Genomic DNA, 13,159 nt, shown 5'->3' with positions numbered 1-13,159 from the left:
ATTAACATATCGCTAGATTAATACCTCCTTGCCAGCGTCACTTCTGCTCATGTAACTGGCCTCATTTACTTGCGCAGGTGTACCTAATGAAGTGTCCCATGGGTGATTAAGGGGAGTTTCCCCCGCATCTGTACATGTTAGCATGTTGGCCAATTTGCTATCAAGCCAAGGCGGTGGATAATTGCTGCAGCTATTATGAATTATGAATGCTATGACTGAGTTACTGGCGTCAGCTTTAGAACCATAAAGTATGCAGAAGGCACAAACTGTAAATATGTCTGTCTTTCTTGTTCTCCACGTCCACTTCAGGGTTAATGAAAATTGAGGTATTTTATGGCAACTGAAGGCACTGAATCTGTACCCAATCATTACGCTGTAGAAGTATTTATGCTTGGTTTGTTTCTGTTTGAGCTTCTAGCGCCCGAGTGTTTGCACGTGAAGGGGGGCTGCAAATACATCATATCTCTTCTCAATGTTTCCACGCGGCACTGTCCTAAAAATGTCATGATTTAAAGGTTTGCGGGATTAGTGGTGACATTTTTATACCAGCGAGGAAGCAAGGATGGAGGGCTTTGCTCTTTTGCTTTGGGACGTCCTCTGAGGTAAATGAATGAGTGACGGATGTGCATAGCCTCCATTGCAGACCTTAGTGCAATTACTGAGAAAGGTTAGGATAGTTCTGGTGCGGGACGAGGTTGGATTCTTTTTTTATTTTATTTTTCCTCAAACAGTACAGAAGAAACTTGAGACTTCACGAAGGTAAATCAAGGAAGGATTGTGTGTGTGCAGTTTTTACATAAACATCCTATTCATTCCCAATGACACGTTCAGCAAAAGAGATTCACATCGTTCCATTTCAAATTCGAAACATTCAACTCATTCATTTCACCTTGGAAATATTTTTTAACATGCAAAAATTCCCCTGGACCAAAAGTTTTCTACATTTTTTGACAGATTCAAACTGTTCTAATTTCAAACCACCGCAATTATTTGCAAAATTTCAAAATAAAAGCACTTAATTAATTGTGTTTTTTTTTTTTGCCAATTTCTAAACGTTTTGACCGATTTGATCGTTCCAACTTTAAACTGTTATCCTTACCGCATTTTTTAAAATGTCAAAATAAAAGACAACAATTATTTAATAATTTTTTTTCTTGCTAATTTCTACAATTTTTGACTGATTCGAACAGTTCCAACTTTAAACTGTTCAGCCTATCCATACTGCAATTTTTTGAAAATGTCAAAATGAAAGCAATTATTACTTCTTTTTCCCCCCACTAATTTATACATTTTCTGACAGATTAGAACGTTCCAACTTTAAACTGTTATCCCTACCGCATTTTTTTAAATTTCAAAATAAAAGCCAACAATTATTTAAAAAATAAATAATTTCTTGCTAATTTCTAAAATTTTTGACTTGTTCGAACAGTTCCAACTTTAAACTGTTTAGCCTAGACTACAACTTTTTGAACAGTTCAAAATAAAAGGAAAACATTTTTAAAAATAATTTTTTTCTTCTATAATGTGTACATGTTTTGACCAATTCAAACCATTTGAACTTGAACATGTTCAGCTCATTCCGGGTCATTGTATAACATTCCACATCATTCAATATCATTCTATGTCTTCTCATTCACCCTTTCAGACTTCACACACAATCACTCCAGAAATTGCATGATCTTGTTTTGCAGATAGAATTATACATATTTGAGTAAGAAGCACTTAACTTGCTGCAACTATTAACAGGATATGCGGGATCGAATATGAATGGGTAGATTTATACATTTGATTTGTCATATCATTTGATATGAAGAATTTACAGTCTATTGGTGAGTGTGCTTAATGTAGTATGTGCACTACAGGACCAAACCTGAAAAAAAACAATCATAGCTTTCTAAAAAGCCATGACACATTGAACCGACATTTGAAATGCTGCTGTCGCTCACACGTTAGTCAGCTGCAGCAGAGCCAGATGGCTTCTGTCAAAGCCTTTTTGGGTGCATTCTGCCCCTGCCAAGTGAAGCTGAGCAGCTCCATCCCGCCTGCCAGTCACGGTGAAAATCAGCCAGGTTGTGACCTCACTGGCGGGCTTCGGCGTGCAGACGAAGAGAGCCGCTCCGCCGACTTCGACTGACACGCGGAGACGGCTGATGAATGAGAGGAGAGAATGTGCTCATGGGGGTATAGATTTAAGAGACATGCTTGGTGTCTCACTAATGTCCTCTGGCAGCAAGTGAACGGGTAGAGGAGGAAGATGTCAGCTCATGGGTCACGCTAACAAGAGTTTTTCATCTGAAAATTCTCAACGGCATTGCAGATGGAGCGGTTGAAGATGGGTTCAAATGTGAAACTGTTTCATTGCGATTTTTCTATTTCAGCACTACAAATGACAGAACTTTTCTCATGCTGTTTATTGTAATGTCACGGTTTTGGGGGAAAAATTCTTGCTTCGACAAAGAAATAGGCAGATTACAGCTGATTTACTTGGTTATGTAAAAAACAGCTGAAGAGTTCATTATACAGTTGGAGCCAGTCTTGTACTACAGTCTACACACCACTATATCAAAATCTACACTTAAACACGCAAGTACAAAGAATCATTAAGCAACGTAGGCTGACCAGTAGTGCTGACATAAAGATACAATGACAATTTTGAAAATGACGCAAGAACAGATACGCAAGCTTATGGTTAGTGTCAGCAGTTAGCTGGCTGAAGAAGGATACAAAAATAGCCTGAGAGAGGTAGTGTGAGGCCACTGGATTTGTTTTTTTATGAAATCAATACGATATTTATCACAACGTTTATCACACTGTTATGGCACATATTGCAACAGCAATTTTTGTACAGGAAACTTGAGAGAATAAAATGAATTTACAGCAGTAACGGGACTGTTTGTGTTGTCCTAAAAGGTTTAGAAATTGCACTCTCTCTTAAACTGTTGGCCTGTTTGTTTTTGGCCAGGGATATGTGGAGAATTAGAATTAGATTTAGAATTAATTAATCAAACAAAAGCTAAAAATAAGTCTTTAAAGGGGAAGTCACCCCCTGCCCCAACAAAATTCTTGACAATAATATGTCCTCTGCAGTCCCACTAGTCTAAATACGGTATTCTGGTTAATATTGCATTAGTGGAATTTGAGTTAAGCAGCAAAATCCAGCAATTGTTATCAATATCAGAAGGAGGCCATTTTGCCACTTGCTGTCGAGTGAAAATGACATCACAGTTGCTTAGGCTTCAGGTAACAACCAGTCACAGCTCAGATTCAGAAAACAGGTGAGCTGTGATTGGTCCTTGCCTGAGCCTGAGCAACTGTGATGTCATCTTCAACCGACAGCGGGTGGCAAACTGGCCGCCCCCTGAGATGGATAAAATCTGCTGGATTTTGCTGCATAACTCATATTCCACAAATGTAACATTAATCAGAATGTTATGTTTAGACTAGTGAGGTGACATGTAACATATTATTGTCAAGAAATGTTTAAGGTTGACTTCCCCTTTAAGACATACAATGGTGAGTTTAGGGCTCTGTAAATGTTGTCAGCTCAAAATGCACCATGAAATCATATTCCTATCACAGCATTTTGTTCAAAATTGACAAATATTTAGTGATGGAGTTGCCCGATGAAAAGTACACATTTTTAATTAAATGTTGTTTGTTTGTGTCTGTCATCCAGCACAATTTATTGAATGGAAAATGTTGCTTAAGGGTTCAATTATATTTAAATAAAATGTTATTAACGGACATAAATTAATTACAAAGCTTGTAATTAATCTGATTCATCTTTAAATAGGAGTTCCACTACTAGCTTTTTTTTTTTTTATGACGTAAGCTAAACATAGCAGGACATTGCAGAGAAGGCGATGTGTTATGGCGTTATGTGTTTTGGGTTTGGTCATGGGGTCATTGTGTTGTTAAGATGTCGATGTTGTCCGTTGCTATGCAGTTGCTAAGGTCCTGTATTAGCTACTCTTAGTTTGTTTAGTCACTCTTATTTTGTCATATAGACTTTTATTCTGTCATACAGAATTGTACCTTGCCTGGGAGTTACTGTGACACTTGGTCAGCACGTCAAGGTTTTGTCTCAGCACTTTGAGGTTTCCTAGCCTTACTCTTCCATGCAAGCTGTTTTGGCCTGTGTTTGAGGTTTCTCAGTCAAGGTTTCTCTGTCGTGTGTTTTTTTTTTTTTTTGCTTTCAGACTGATGGGAACAGTTTTGGGAATGCTCCTCCACTCAATGCAAGGTCTGTAAACACATACTTGGGTGGGTTTGGTGTGGAAGAACTTGAAATATAACAGACATGGTGGAGCACATTTCCCACAGCTGCACTCCAAACATCTTGAAAAGGGAGCTGCTAATAACCTGCATGTATGCCGTCATTTTGTCCAACAGTGTATTTTAAATATGAATAAAATACAATTGCGTCCCCATAGTAATGCCTTCTTCATCACTCATTAGGGCCCTTTAATTACAGTGGAGCACTTTGCATTGGAATGGCAGTTATTCAGGGGGAAGTGCTCCAAAATTACAATGTGAACGTTCAAGAGAGCCCAAGGCGATGTTTGAGAATATAAAAACACCGGCACCCTCCATCACAGCTGACAAAGTCCACTGACACATATATACGAAAGCCCCAGCGCTCCTCTCGTGTTCAGTCACAGTCCGACTGGCCGCGTTGAAATTCCCCGCATGCACGCAGCATGCAGCTGAGGCCTGGAGCAGAAATGCTCTCCTAAACAAACACACCAGCATCCAACGCACACACAATCACATTAAGTAACCAGCTAGACCACCTGAATTACTCCCCCACCCACCTCCCCTCATCCGTGACCCAGACTTTCCATTGTTATTTATCTCTAAACGGTTGTATTTTCCCCATAAATAGTCCTTACAGTAACTAACCAACCATTCACCAATACTCGACTTAGCGCGTGTATAAAGCACACCTCTATTTGCTATACCAGCATGAGCAACACTAAAGAGCTGTAGAAAGATGACAGGGGCAGTTAATAGACCTGCACACAGCTGAAATGGGTTACAAAAACCCATCAGTCAAGCGCTTAGTGGAGCTATTGGACTATTATTCCTCAATGGAACACATACGAGGTGACCATTGCCCTCTGTTTGGAGTTCCATGCAAGATAATGCCTTGCGGAGTGAAGATGGAATCTTGCAGTACCCACAAAGGTCCCATTGCTCAGAAAGGTACGCACACACTGGCCATTCAGACGAGTGCTCAAGAGGGGGCGCGGCAACCACACGGGGAGAGGCGGGGTTTTACTGAACCGGGCGTTTTACTTCCTTGTTAGAAAAAGAACCAGCAAAACACCTAATATTAAAATATATAAATAATAAAAAATTGCCAAATGGCCATGGTGTCAAAGGTCAGATTTAATCATTATATGCCTAAACTGTGGAAGGGTTTAAAATACCTTTAAATCATGTAACCAGTAAAATAACTATGTTACTTTTTGCATGGAGTAATCAGTAAAGTAACTCGTTTATTTGTGGCAACACTGGCTGTGGGTGAGAGCAGGATAGCCATTCAGAAAGTGTCGTACGGAATCCGCCAGATTGAAAGTGCCAATGGATCTTCAGCCGGCAGATCTTAAAATTACAAAAGTGGGAAAAATCCTCATATGTTGCATCAATTTTATTTCTTGGCGCTGGCAAAACAACACATCAGTATGTGTTAATTACATTTGGTCAAGATTAATTCCACTCATCCACACACTGTCGTAAAACGCCATTTTGTAATACAGATGATGTTTCAGTAAGCTTGACAAATGGCTTACAAAATAGAATCATATCCCATCATAACATGGGAGCATATCCTTCATGCATGAGATTATACTCCCATTATACTATTTAGCTAAATGATATGGCTGATAAGCACACGTTACACAATGCTTGTTATGCAATGTCCTGGACGTAGAAACTTTGTGTGCGGGTGGTTTCTATGTTATACACGTGTAAAAGAGAGTTTACACCGTTAATAGTAAAAGGTAAGAGTGTGGATGATGAGGCTGGAGTTCTCTTCTTTCATTCTCCTCTTTTCCTCAATACAAAAAGCCAAGAAAAAACAGCAAAACACACTCCATGGAACACTTGGGAGATATGCACAATCATGTCTTTTTTTATTTTCTACCGCACCCATCCTTATTAGAATCACTGTCAAATGGACGCTAATCCCAATTTTCTGTTGCTTTTCTACTTTCTGCATCATCGAAGTGCAGCCAGCTCTTGAAGCACACAAACAAGACTAGAATGTTGGAAAACCGTGGCAAGGAAACAGATGCATTTTTGACCCTCGCGTCTGTCCATATCAATGGTAGAGGCTTGACACTCACAGATGGAAGCAAGCAGTGCCAGCGCATTTGAGCCTTTTGTCATCTCAGACTGGAGAGAATTTCAATTTTAAGAGTCAGACCCTTCATCACACCCTCTGTTGTTTCCGCCTTATTTGTGCTTGTGCGCTACACCTTATAGCAGGAGGTGTGCTTCGGCTTCATTCCGCATTCCAAAAACATGCATGTTAGCTTCATGGAAGGCTTTAAATTTCCCAAAGGAGTGAATGGTTGCTGGTCTATTTGTGCCCTGTGGTTGATTAGCAAGCAGTATAGCGTGTACTCCACTTCAGGGATTAATTGGACATTTTTCTAACAGTGGAGGCCACTAATTCAAGAAATATAACTCATAGGTCTGCTGTCATCAATTCAAAATGTTTCATTGCTATGAGTGTCAGGCAATTCAATAATTTTTTTTATTCGTAATGAATCGCATGACTTCCAATAGTTAACTCACGATTAATCGCAAATTTTATATCTGTTCTAAATGTACAGCAAAATGTACAATATTTTTTTTTCCTTATTTTTCATACTCTTGGTAACATAAAAGTGGAAAAAGAAATTCAAATATGGCTGCATCTTTTAGTCATTGATACAGTAATGTCATAATAATTCATAAAATGTAGTTAAAATGTACTGTACTGTAAAAAGAAGTGTGATATTGATTTGTGTTGAGGTAATTTTTCTGTCACTAGATGGCATAATTGCACTTGTAAGATGTTGGTGACAGCTCAGTGCATTTTTCTTTTCACATTAAGAGCTATCTACTCTTTAACATGAAGAAACTTGTGAAATTCTGCACATTTTTAAAATTGTAAAATACAACTTGACCCCAGTCTCCACAAATGTATGCATTATTATTACATTTATTACTGCTAAATTTTGACATGGACGTGTCTGCTGTGCTGTAACTGGAATTCCCCCAGTACAAGCTTTCCAAGGGGCGGTCATTAATCGTGCATTAAAAATAAATAAATTGTGGCGTTAAAGGAACTTTAATTTAACCTAAAATTAACACACACATTTTGACACCCCTATTATTTACCATTTTAATGTTATACAGTACATCATGTTAACGTGGGTTATCATTAAAGGTCATAATGGAGACAAAAATAGGAAGAACCGCATCTCCATTTTACAACATTGACACGAGTCAGCACCAAAATGCACCAGTCGTGAATGCAGTTAAATAAAATTGATGAAACAATTTCTTTGTGGCGGCAAAACAGAAGAAGTGATTTCTGACTGTTTATTGAAAGAGCTGAGGAGCAGAACGGCGAAGGGAGCAGCTGAAGACACATTGGGAAAATAAAACAGCTTTTCATGGGAAGCTGCTGAGGTGTTGAAGGGAGAAGAGATGAGAGGAAAATGAGTGCAAAAAAATAACAACAAAACGAAGCCTTCCAGCAGAGATTCTGCAAAATGTACTATTTTTACAATGCTTTCCCCCCCAAACAAAATGCAATATCATGAATTATTTAAGCCCTTTTAAATTCCCTGCTGCTGACATCCACTATGAAATGTGACGTGAAATGTGATTTGAGCTTTTTATGAAAATGAGACATCCAAACACTTACAGGACAATGATGTACCTGAGGGGAGGAAACAGAAAAAATGAATAGTTAAGCACTGAAAAAAATTGTGACTTGTGTTAAAATGTTGTCTTTGTTAGTGTTTGACTTTATTACCCCTGCCAAGCACCTAATTGTGAAGACGACAAGCATTGTTTTATTAATCACAGTTTGTTGATCATCTGGCTTATGTACAACTATAAACTGATTTTCACAAACCTTTTTTTCTGGAAGGGCTCCAATCAATATGTTAAATGTTCAGACTTTGGACATGGAAGGGTGGGGATCAAATCCTGCTCTCAGACCTTGAAGTTTTGAACTAATTTTTGTAACCACTGTTAAAAAAAATACTTCCTTGGAAGCCAAACTCTCCTTTGTCAAAATTGTAACAATGCATGGAAGCCAAAAAGCCTCCTTTGAAACCCTGACTGTTTTAAAATCTGAGGTCACACATTTTAACAGCTAAATTTTTCAATTAAATTTTGGAACAACGCTGCTTCGAGGCCACACCCTCCTTTGAAAAAACCCTTAGTGAACACCCAATTTAGTCCCTGTTATTTGGAATCTTAGTAAAAGATTGCATTCTTAGGAAATTGGGGCCAATAAATGGGATGAGAATGGCAGTGTTGTGAAAAAAAAGAGTTCAGTCAAGATTACATGAGGCAAGGAAAGTGGGACAAAATTATCTCTAAAAGCCTTGATGCTGCCATCGTGTCAGTCCATGGGTAAAGGCAGATTGTCGACTGTATCAATGGGAAAAGTACAACACGAAATAGCTCATGTGCTGGATGTGCCATTTTCTAACATGTCCACTACATAGAGTTGTCACAGCCTCAGAATGGCCTCATCTCTTCTATGGCTCCCCTGCGTCTCCGCTTCTGCTAGCCTTGAATGTGTCTGTCCTAATCCTTTGTCCTCTAGCAAGAAGTCAGCAGTATAATAAAGGCCAAACAGCTCTTGCAGACTCCCGCCCAGGAGTCCAAACTGAAACCGCCTAACCGCCTGCTGTTCTTCCTAAGGGGAAAAAGAGATACCATACCCTGTGCCATCCTTCATTTGTGTTTCCATCCATCCATTTCAACACGTGCAAGTGCATTTATGAGGAGCTGCAAGATCTCCACTTGTGGATGATGTAAAGATGGCCGCTCCAACGTCATGTCCAGAGAACCTCACGCGCCTCAAAACAACAGCAGGCAAGTTATCTCTTTCTTATCACATTAACCCTTCAAACTGAGGCCTGTCCTCATTAGGGTCGCGGGTGAGCTGATTTAGGGATAAGAGATGGCGTGTTCCTTGCACTAATTGGCAGCCACTACAGCAGACCAAATCGAGAGTGAAAATGGGAATGGATTGTGATTTATTTCTTGACTGACAGATATGTTAGTGTGTAGAAGCCCAGCACAACAATGAAAGTGTGTGTTCATACTGTCACGCCAGGGTTTGAATCATTATGGCCTTGACTGTATATGAAAAGCTGTCATATCCGCAGCTACCACTGAGTGGGCTTTTCATTGAAGTGCCGTTCTTTTCCTCCAGTAATTTGTCGCACTTCATTATCTCATGGTGCTCGGGAACCCGCTTGGGAAATTCTGGAGTTGTCGCTAAGGAGCTTGGTGTGAGAATTCTAGTCTCTTGAGGAAAGAATCTCAAGCCGAGTGTATGCACCTACTTGATCTAATCACATTCAATACAAAAGCAGAAAGGTGATTAAAATTGCAGGCAGACCTCACGCTCCACATACTTTAAATAAATAGCACATTGCGAAAAAATATCTCTCTCAATAGACCTAACAATCGTTTTTGTAATTATTTTGTATTTTACTTCATGAAGTCATATTGCAGTAATATAATTAAATAAAACATATGCTTCACTTTCAGGCTTGGGTCTTTGAGTCTATTTGCTGCATCCGGTTACGTCCTCTAAATTTGATGGGAATCAGTCAAAGTTTTGGTGAGTACTTTTTTGCATGTAACTTTTCAGGAGGGACTACTGAGTGAGTTTTGGGGGTTGTGTTTGGGATCCCTAATTTCATCAGCATACATGCAACACGCAAAAATCGGCGCATTTTCCGGAATATTGAATCCCCTAAAAAGGCTTTATCCTTGGTGCTTAGGCCTCCTTAATAATGTTTATTTTCACTGCCACTGCCAGGCAGTTATTAATTAAATTAAATGTTTTTTTGTTATTATGGTGGTAGTTTACAATGGTATAATACATACAAATAGTTGTATGTGAGTTCTAGGATTATATTTATTCCTGATACCCTCATGTGATTTTGATGCATGTGTTCTATGTATGTTGATACAGTGATGATAACGTTTAATGAATAATACACAGATATGTATCTTGTGGGTAATGTGCATTCCTAAAGGAAAACAGAAAACACTTTAAAACCATAAATTTGATTTTTCCAGTGTTACACTCGGTGTACGGCGCACTGATCTGATTTACAACTCTGCAACAAGATCCCGCCGGCTTCAATCTACGATTCAATCTGTTGGCGCGCGTGGGTGAATTTGCACAATTTATTCTCGACACAGCTCTGCCTGTTGGCCCTGTGTGAGTAACACGGGAAACTCCAATACGCCTTAAACTGTTTAAATCATGTTGAAACACATGCTGAGACCCATCGTATTGTACAAACAAACAGTTTTCTCATAATTTGGAAAACACTATGACAATACTTTTATTTGTAACATCCATACCTCAAATTTTATTGTAATGCTTTTTTTTTTTTTTTTACGGAACTAATAAATCACTTTAATGTGTGAGTCAAGTATGACGCATTTCACCAGGAACATAATTCATATTTAAACATGCATATGAATATGAATGGTACAAGGGAGTTCAAACAGAATTGTCTTTTCATCTGGATTCAAAGGCAGTTTTAAAGTTTATTGATGGATGGACGGACGGACGGACGGACAAGGCATCTTGCCTAATACCCTCTCACATGTAGGACACGGCTTGCTAGAAATTCCTGCAGCTTTAAAAAAAAAAAATGTTTTTACATTTTGCTGTAGGCTTGCTCCTTGTAAAAGGGGAAAACAAATATTAAGGACAAAAGGTCCCTGAGGATGAATCATCCTCAAAGAGAGCTTTGCTATCTATTTCTGACTAATATCTCATTCTCAGGATTCATTGTACCACGATTCATGAAGACAATTTGCACTGCAAATAATTTTCCCTATTAGTTTAACAGGATGATTCAAAGGTTTTTCTGCGGAAGGGTTTCTAATTCCACGAACAGACGTGCTGTTACAACACCCATGAGAATCCTAGTTAGCAAGTGACTACTTAGAGCATAAAAGATAATGATTGGAACACTGTGCCCTCACTTAAAGACAATTAACAGCTTGGCCTCTACCGGTAATGTTTGGAAAGTAAGAAATTCACTTTTCTTCTTGGAGAGGGAGCAAGTATTAAAATCACAACTGTAAAACTTTTGAAATGAATAATGTGGATCCCTAAGCAGAACTTGTTCTTGTCTTTTGGCAAATAATTGCATTTCAGAATGATGGCAAGATAAAAATCAATTGCTTGGGCTCTTGCTTTACAATACGGCTCGTTACCAACTGCTATAAGGAGGCTGACAATCTGTCCATTTCATGGTGAAACTGGTATTATTATTCTGGCCACATCATCTATTGTGATGTAACCTGTTGCTTAATTCTTTTTTTTTTTTGAAAGTCACTAGAAGGATCTGATTCATTAACTATATAAATACAGCAAAAATAAATATATTACAGGTTTAAGATCTCCCCTTGCACCCCTGATTGTGCATCTATGTGTTACACCCACTTCCGACCCTAGTTGCACTATAAAAACAGTTGGGCCCAAAAATAACCCAACTATGGGTAAAAAATGGACCAATTTGACCCAACTTTGAGTCAAGAAATGGGTCTTTCAGCGTAAATCAACTCATAAATTCTGATCAAATCCTTTACTTGGGTCCAAATATTAGGTCATCTTGTATAAAACAACCCGGAAAGGTTGGTCAGATTGACCCATAAAGCGGATCAGTCCATTTTTTTTTATCCATAATTGAGTTACTTACTTTTGAACCAGTTGTTTTTAGAGTGTGTAATGCATGGTACGCTATTAAAATATTTTAAACATAATAATGACAATACTTCGTTGAATTGATTTCTACAATGATTCAAAGGCATTTATGAATGAAATACGAGGACATCCACCACTGTGGAGTGCCGAATCTGTCTGCCTGCACCTCTATCAAATCCACCAAAATCACGTTATGCCTCCTGTGCCACCATTTAGACCTGCTTTATGCGAGTCTAAAATTGAGTCTACTTGTACTGAGGACGTGGCAGCCAGAACAGCCAAATTCCAAATTCACAAACATGCTAAATTAGACTTGCCCAGATGGTCATACATGAAACAAAAGACACTGATGACGAATGACAAAAGTCAAAATGAGATCTTTTTTTTTTTTAAGTATTGTTAATTGCCATTCATGTGTCAAAAAACTGTTATCAACTCCAGTAAATCCTAAACGTGATGAAGGTGATGCTGCGATCTTACCTGGCTAGTCTGTAACTTCTAGGCTATTTTATCCTTCCTTCTTTTGGAATATGTCTTATGTCTCACTAAAAAGGAAAGTCCCATAAAAGCAAAACCCAAAGTGCAGAGTCACTTGTTTCACGAGCACTCAACTGAGGTCATATAAGGTACTGTAAGCTGATGCAGTTCAAACTTTGTACGACTTCAAAGGCGGATTTTTCTTGACTTATTTTGCTCAAATCCAAAATTGCACAAGCTAAAAAGTGCTCTACTTTTGAGGTTCAATTTTCTTCAAAGTACTGCATTGATTTGGACCCTATACATGTGGCGGGACAGTGGATAGTGGGTAGATCATCTGGCTCAGTCAGGAGATACGGGTTTGAATCTCTTATCATTGGATGTAATATGTGTGTGGACGTTCTCCCCATACTTGTGTTGTTTTTTTCAGGTACTCCACATTTCTCCCACATTCCAAATGCTTGAAATGTTCTATTCAACATCTGACTATTTTGCGGTTTTGTCTTTACTAAAGATATTTTGAGTAAAACTGATTTAAAAAGCTTTTCAGTGACAATGTTGCTTTGAGAGGTGATGATAGTGGTGCCTATAGAATTAACGTTTATTCACTTTAAATGCTCTATTGATTAGATTTTTTTTCGAGGAAGAAAAGTTAATGAACTGCTTTGAAATATGCATAAATAGAATTAGTGTTTACTTGGT

The 13,159-nt window shown here is 38.5% G+C and overlaps 1 protein-coding gene across 3 annotated transcripts in view; it reads left to right on the top strand.

Moving 5' to 3' along the window:
* The window catches only part of LOC147161796 (matrix metalloproteinase-17-like), a 73,706-nt gene that overhangs the window by 2,500 nt on the left and 58,047 nt on the right, over nt 1–13,159 (top strand). For 2 of the 3 annotated variants that reach the window (XM_086096134.1, XM_086096135.1), the window contains exons 4-5: nt 8,938–9,111; nt 9,796–9,868. The exons of the other annotated variant lie outside the window; for it this stretch is intronic. The gene's annotated coding sequence lies outside the window, so the exon portion shown is untranslated. The remainder of the gene's footprint in view (nt 1–8,937; nt 9,112–9,795; nt 9,869–13,159) is intronic. 3 annotated transcript variants of the gene reach the window in all.

Source organism: Leptonotus elevatus, chromosome 15 (genome assembly GCF_054856555.1).
Source record: "Leptonotus elevatus isolate MCC_2025b chromosome 15, RoL_Lele_1.0, whole genome shotgun sequence".
Taxonomy (NCBI): domain Eukaryota; kingdom Metazoa; phylum Chordata; class Actinopteri; order Syngnathiformes; family Syngnathidae; genus Leptonotus; species Leptonotus elevatus.
Note: the sequence above shows the minus strand (reverse complement) of the source record. Positions and strands in the feature narration are given on the sequence as shown.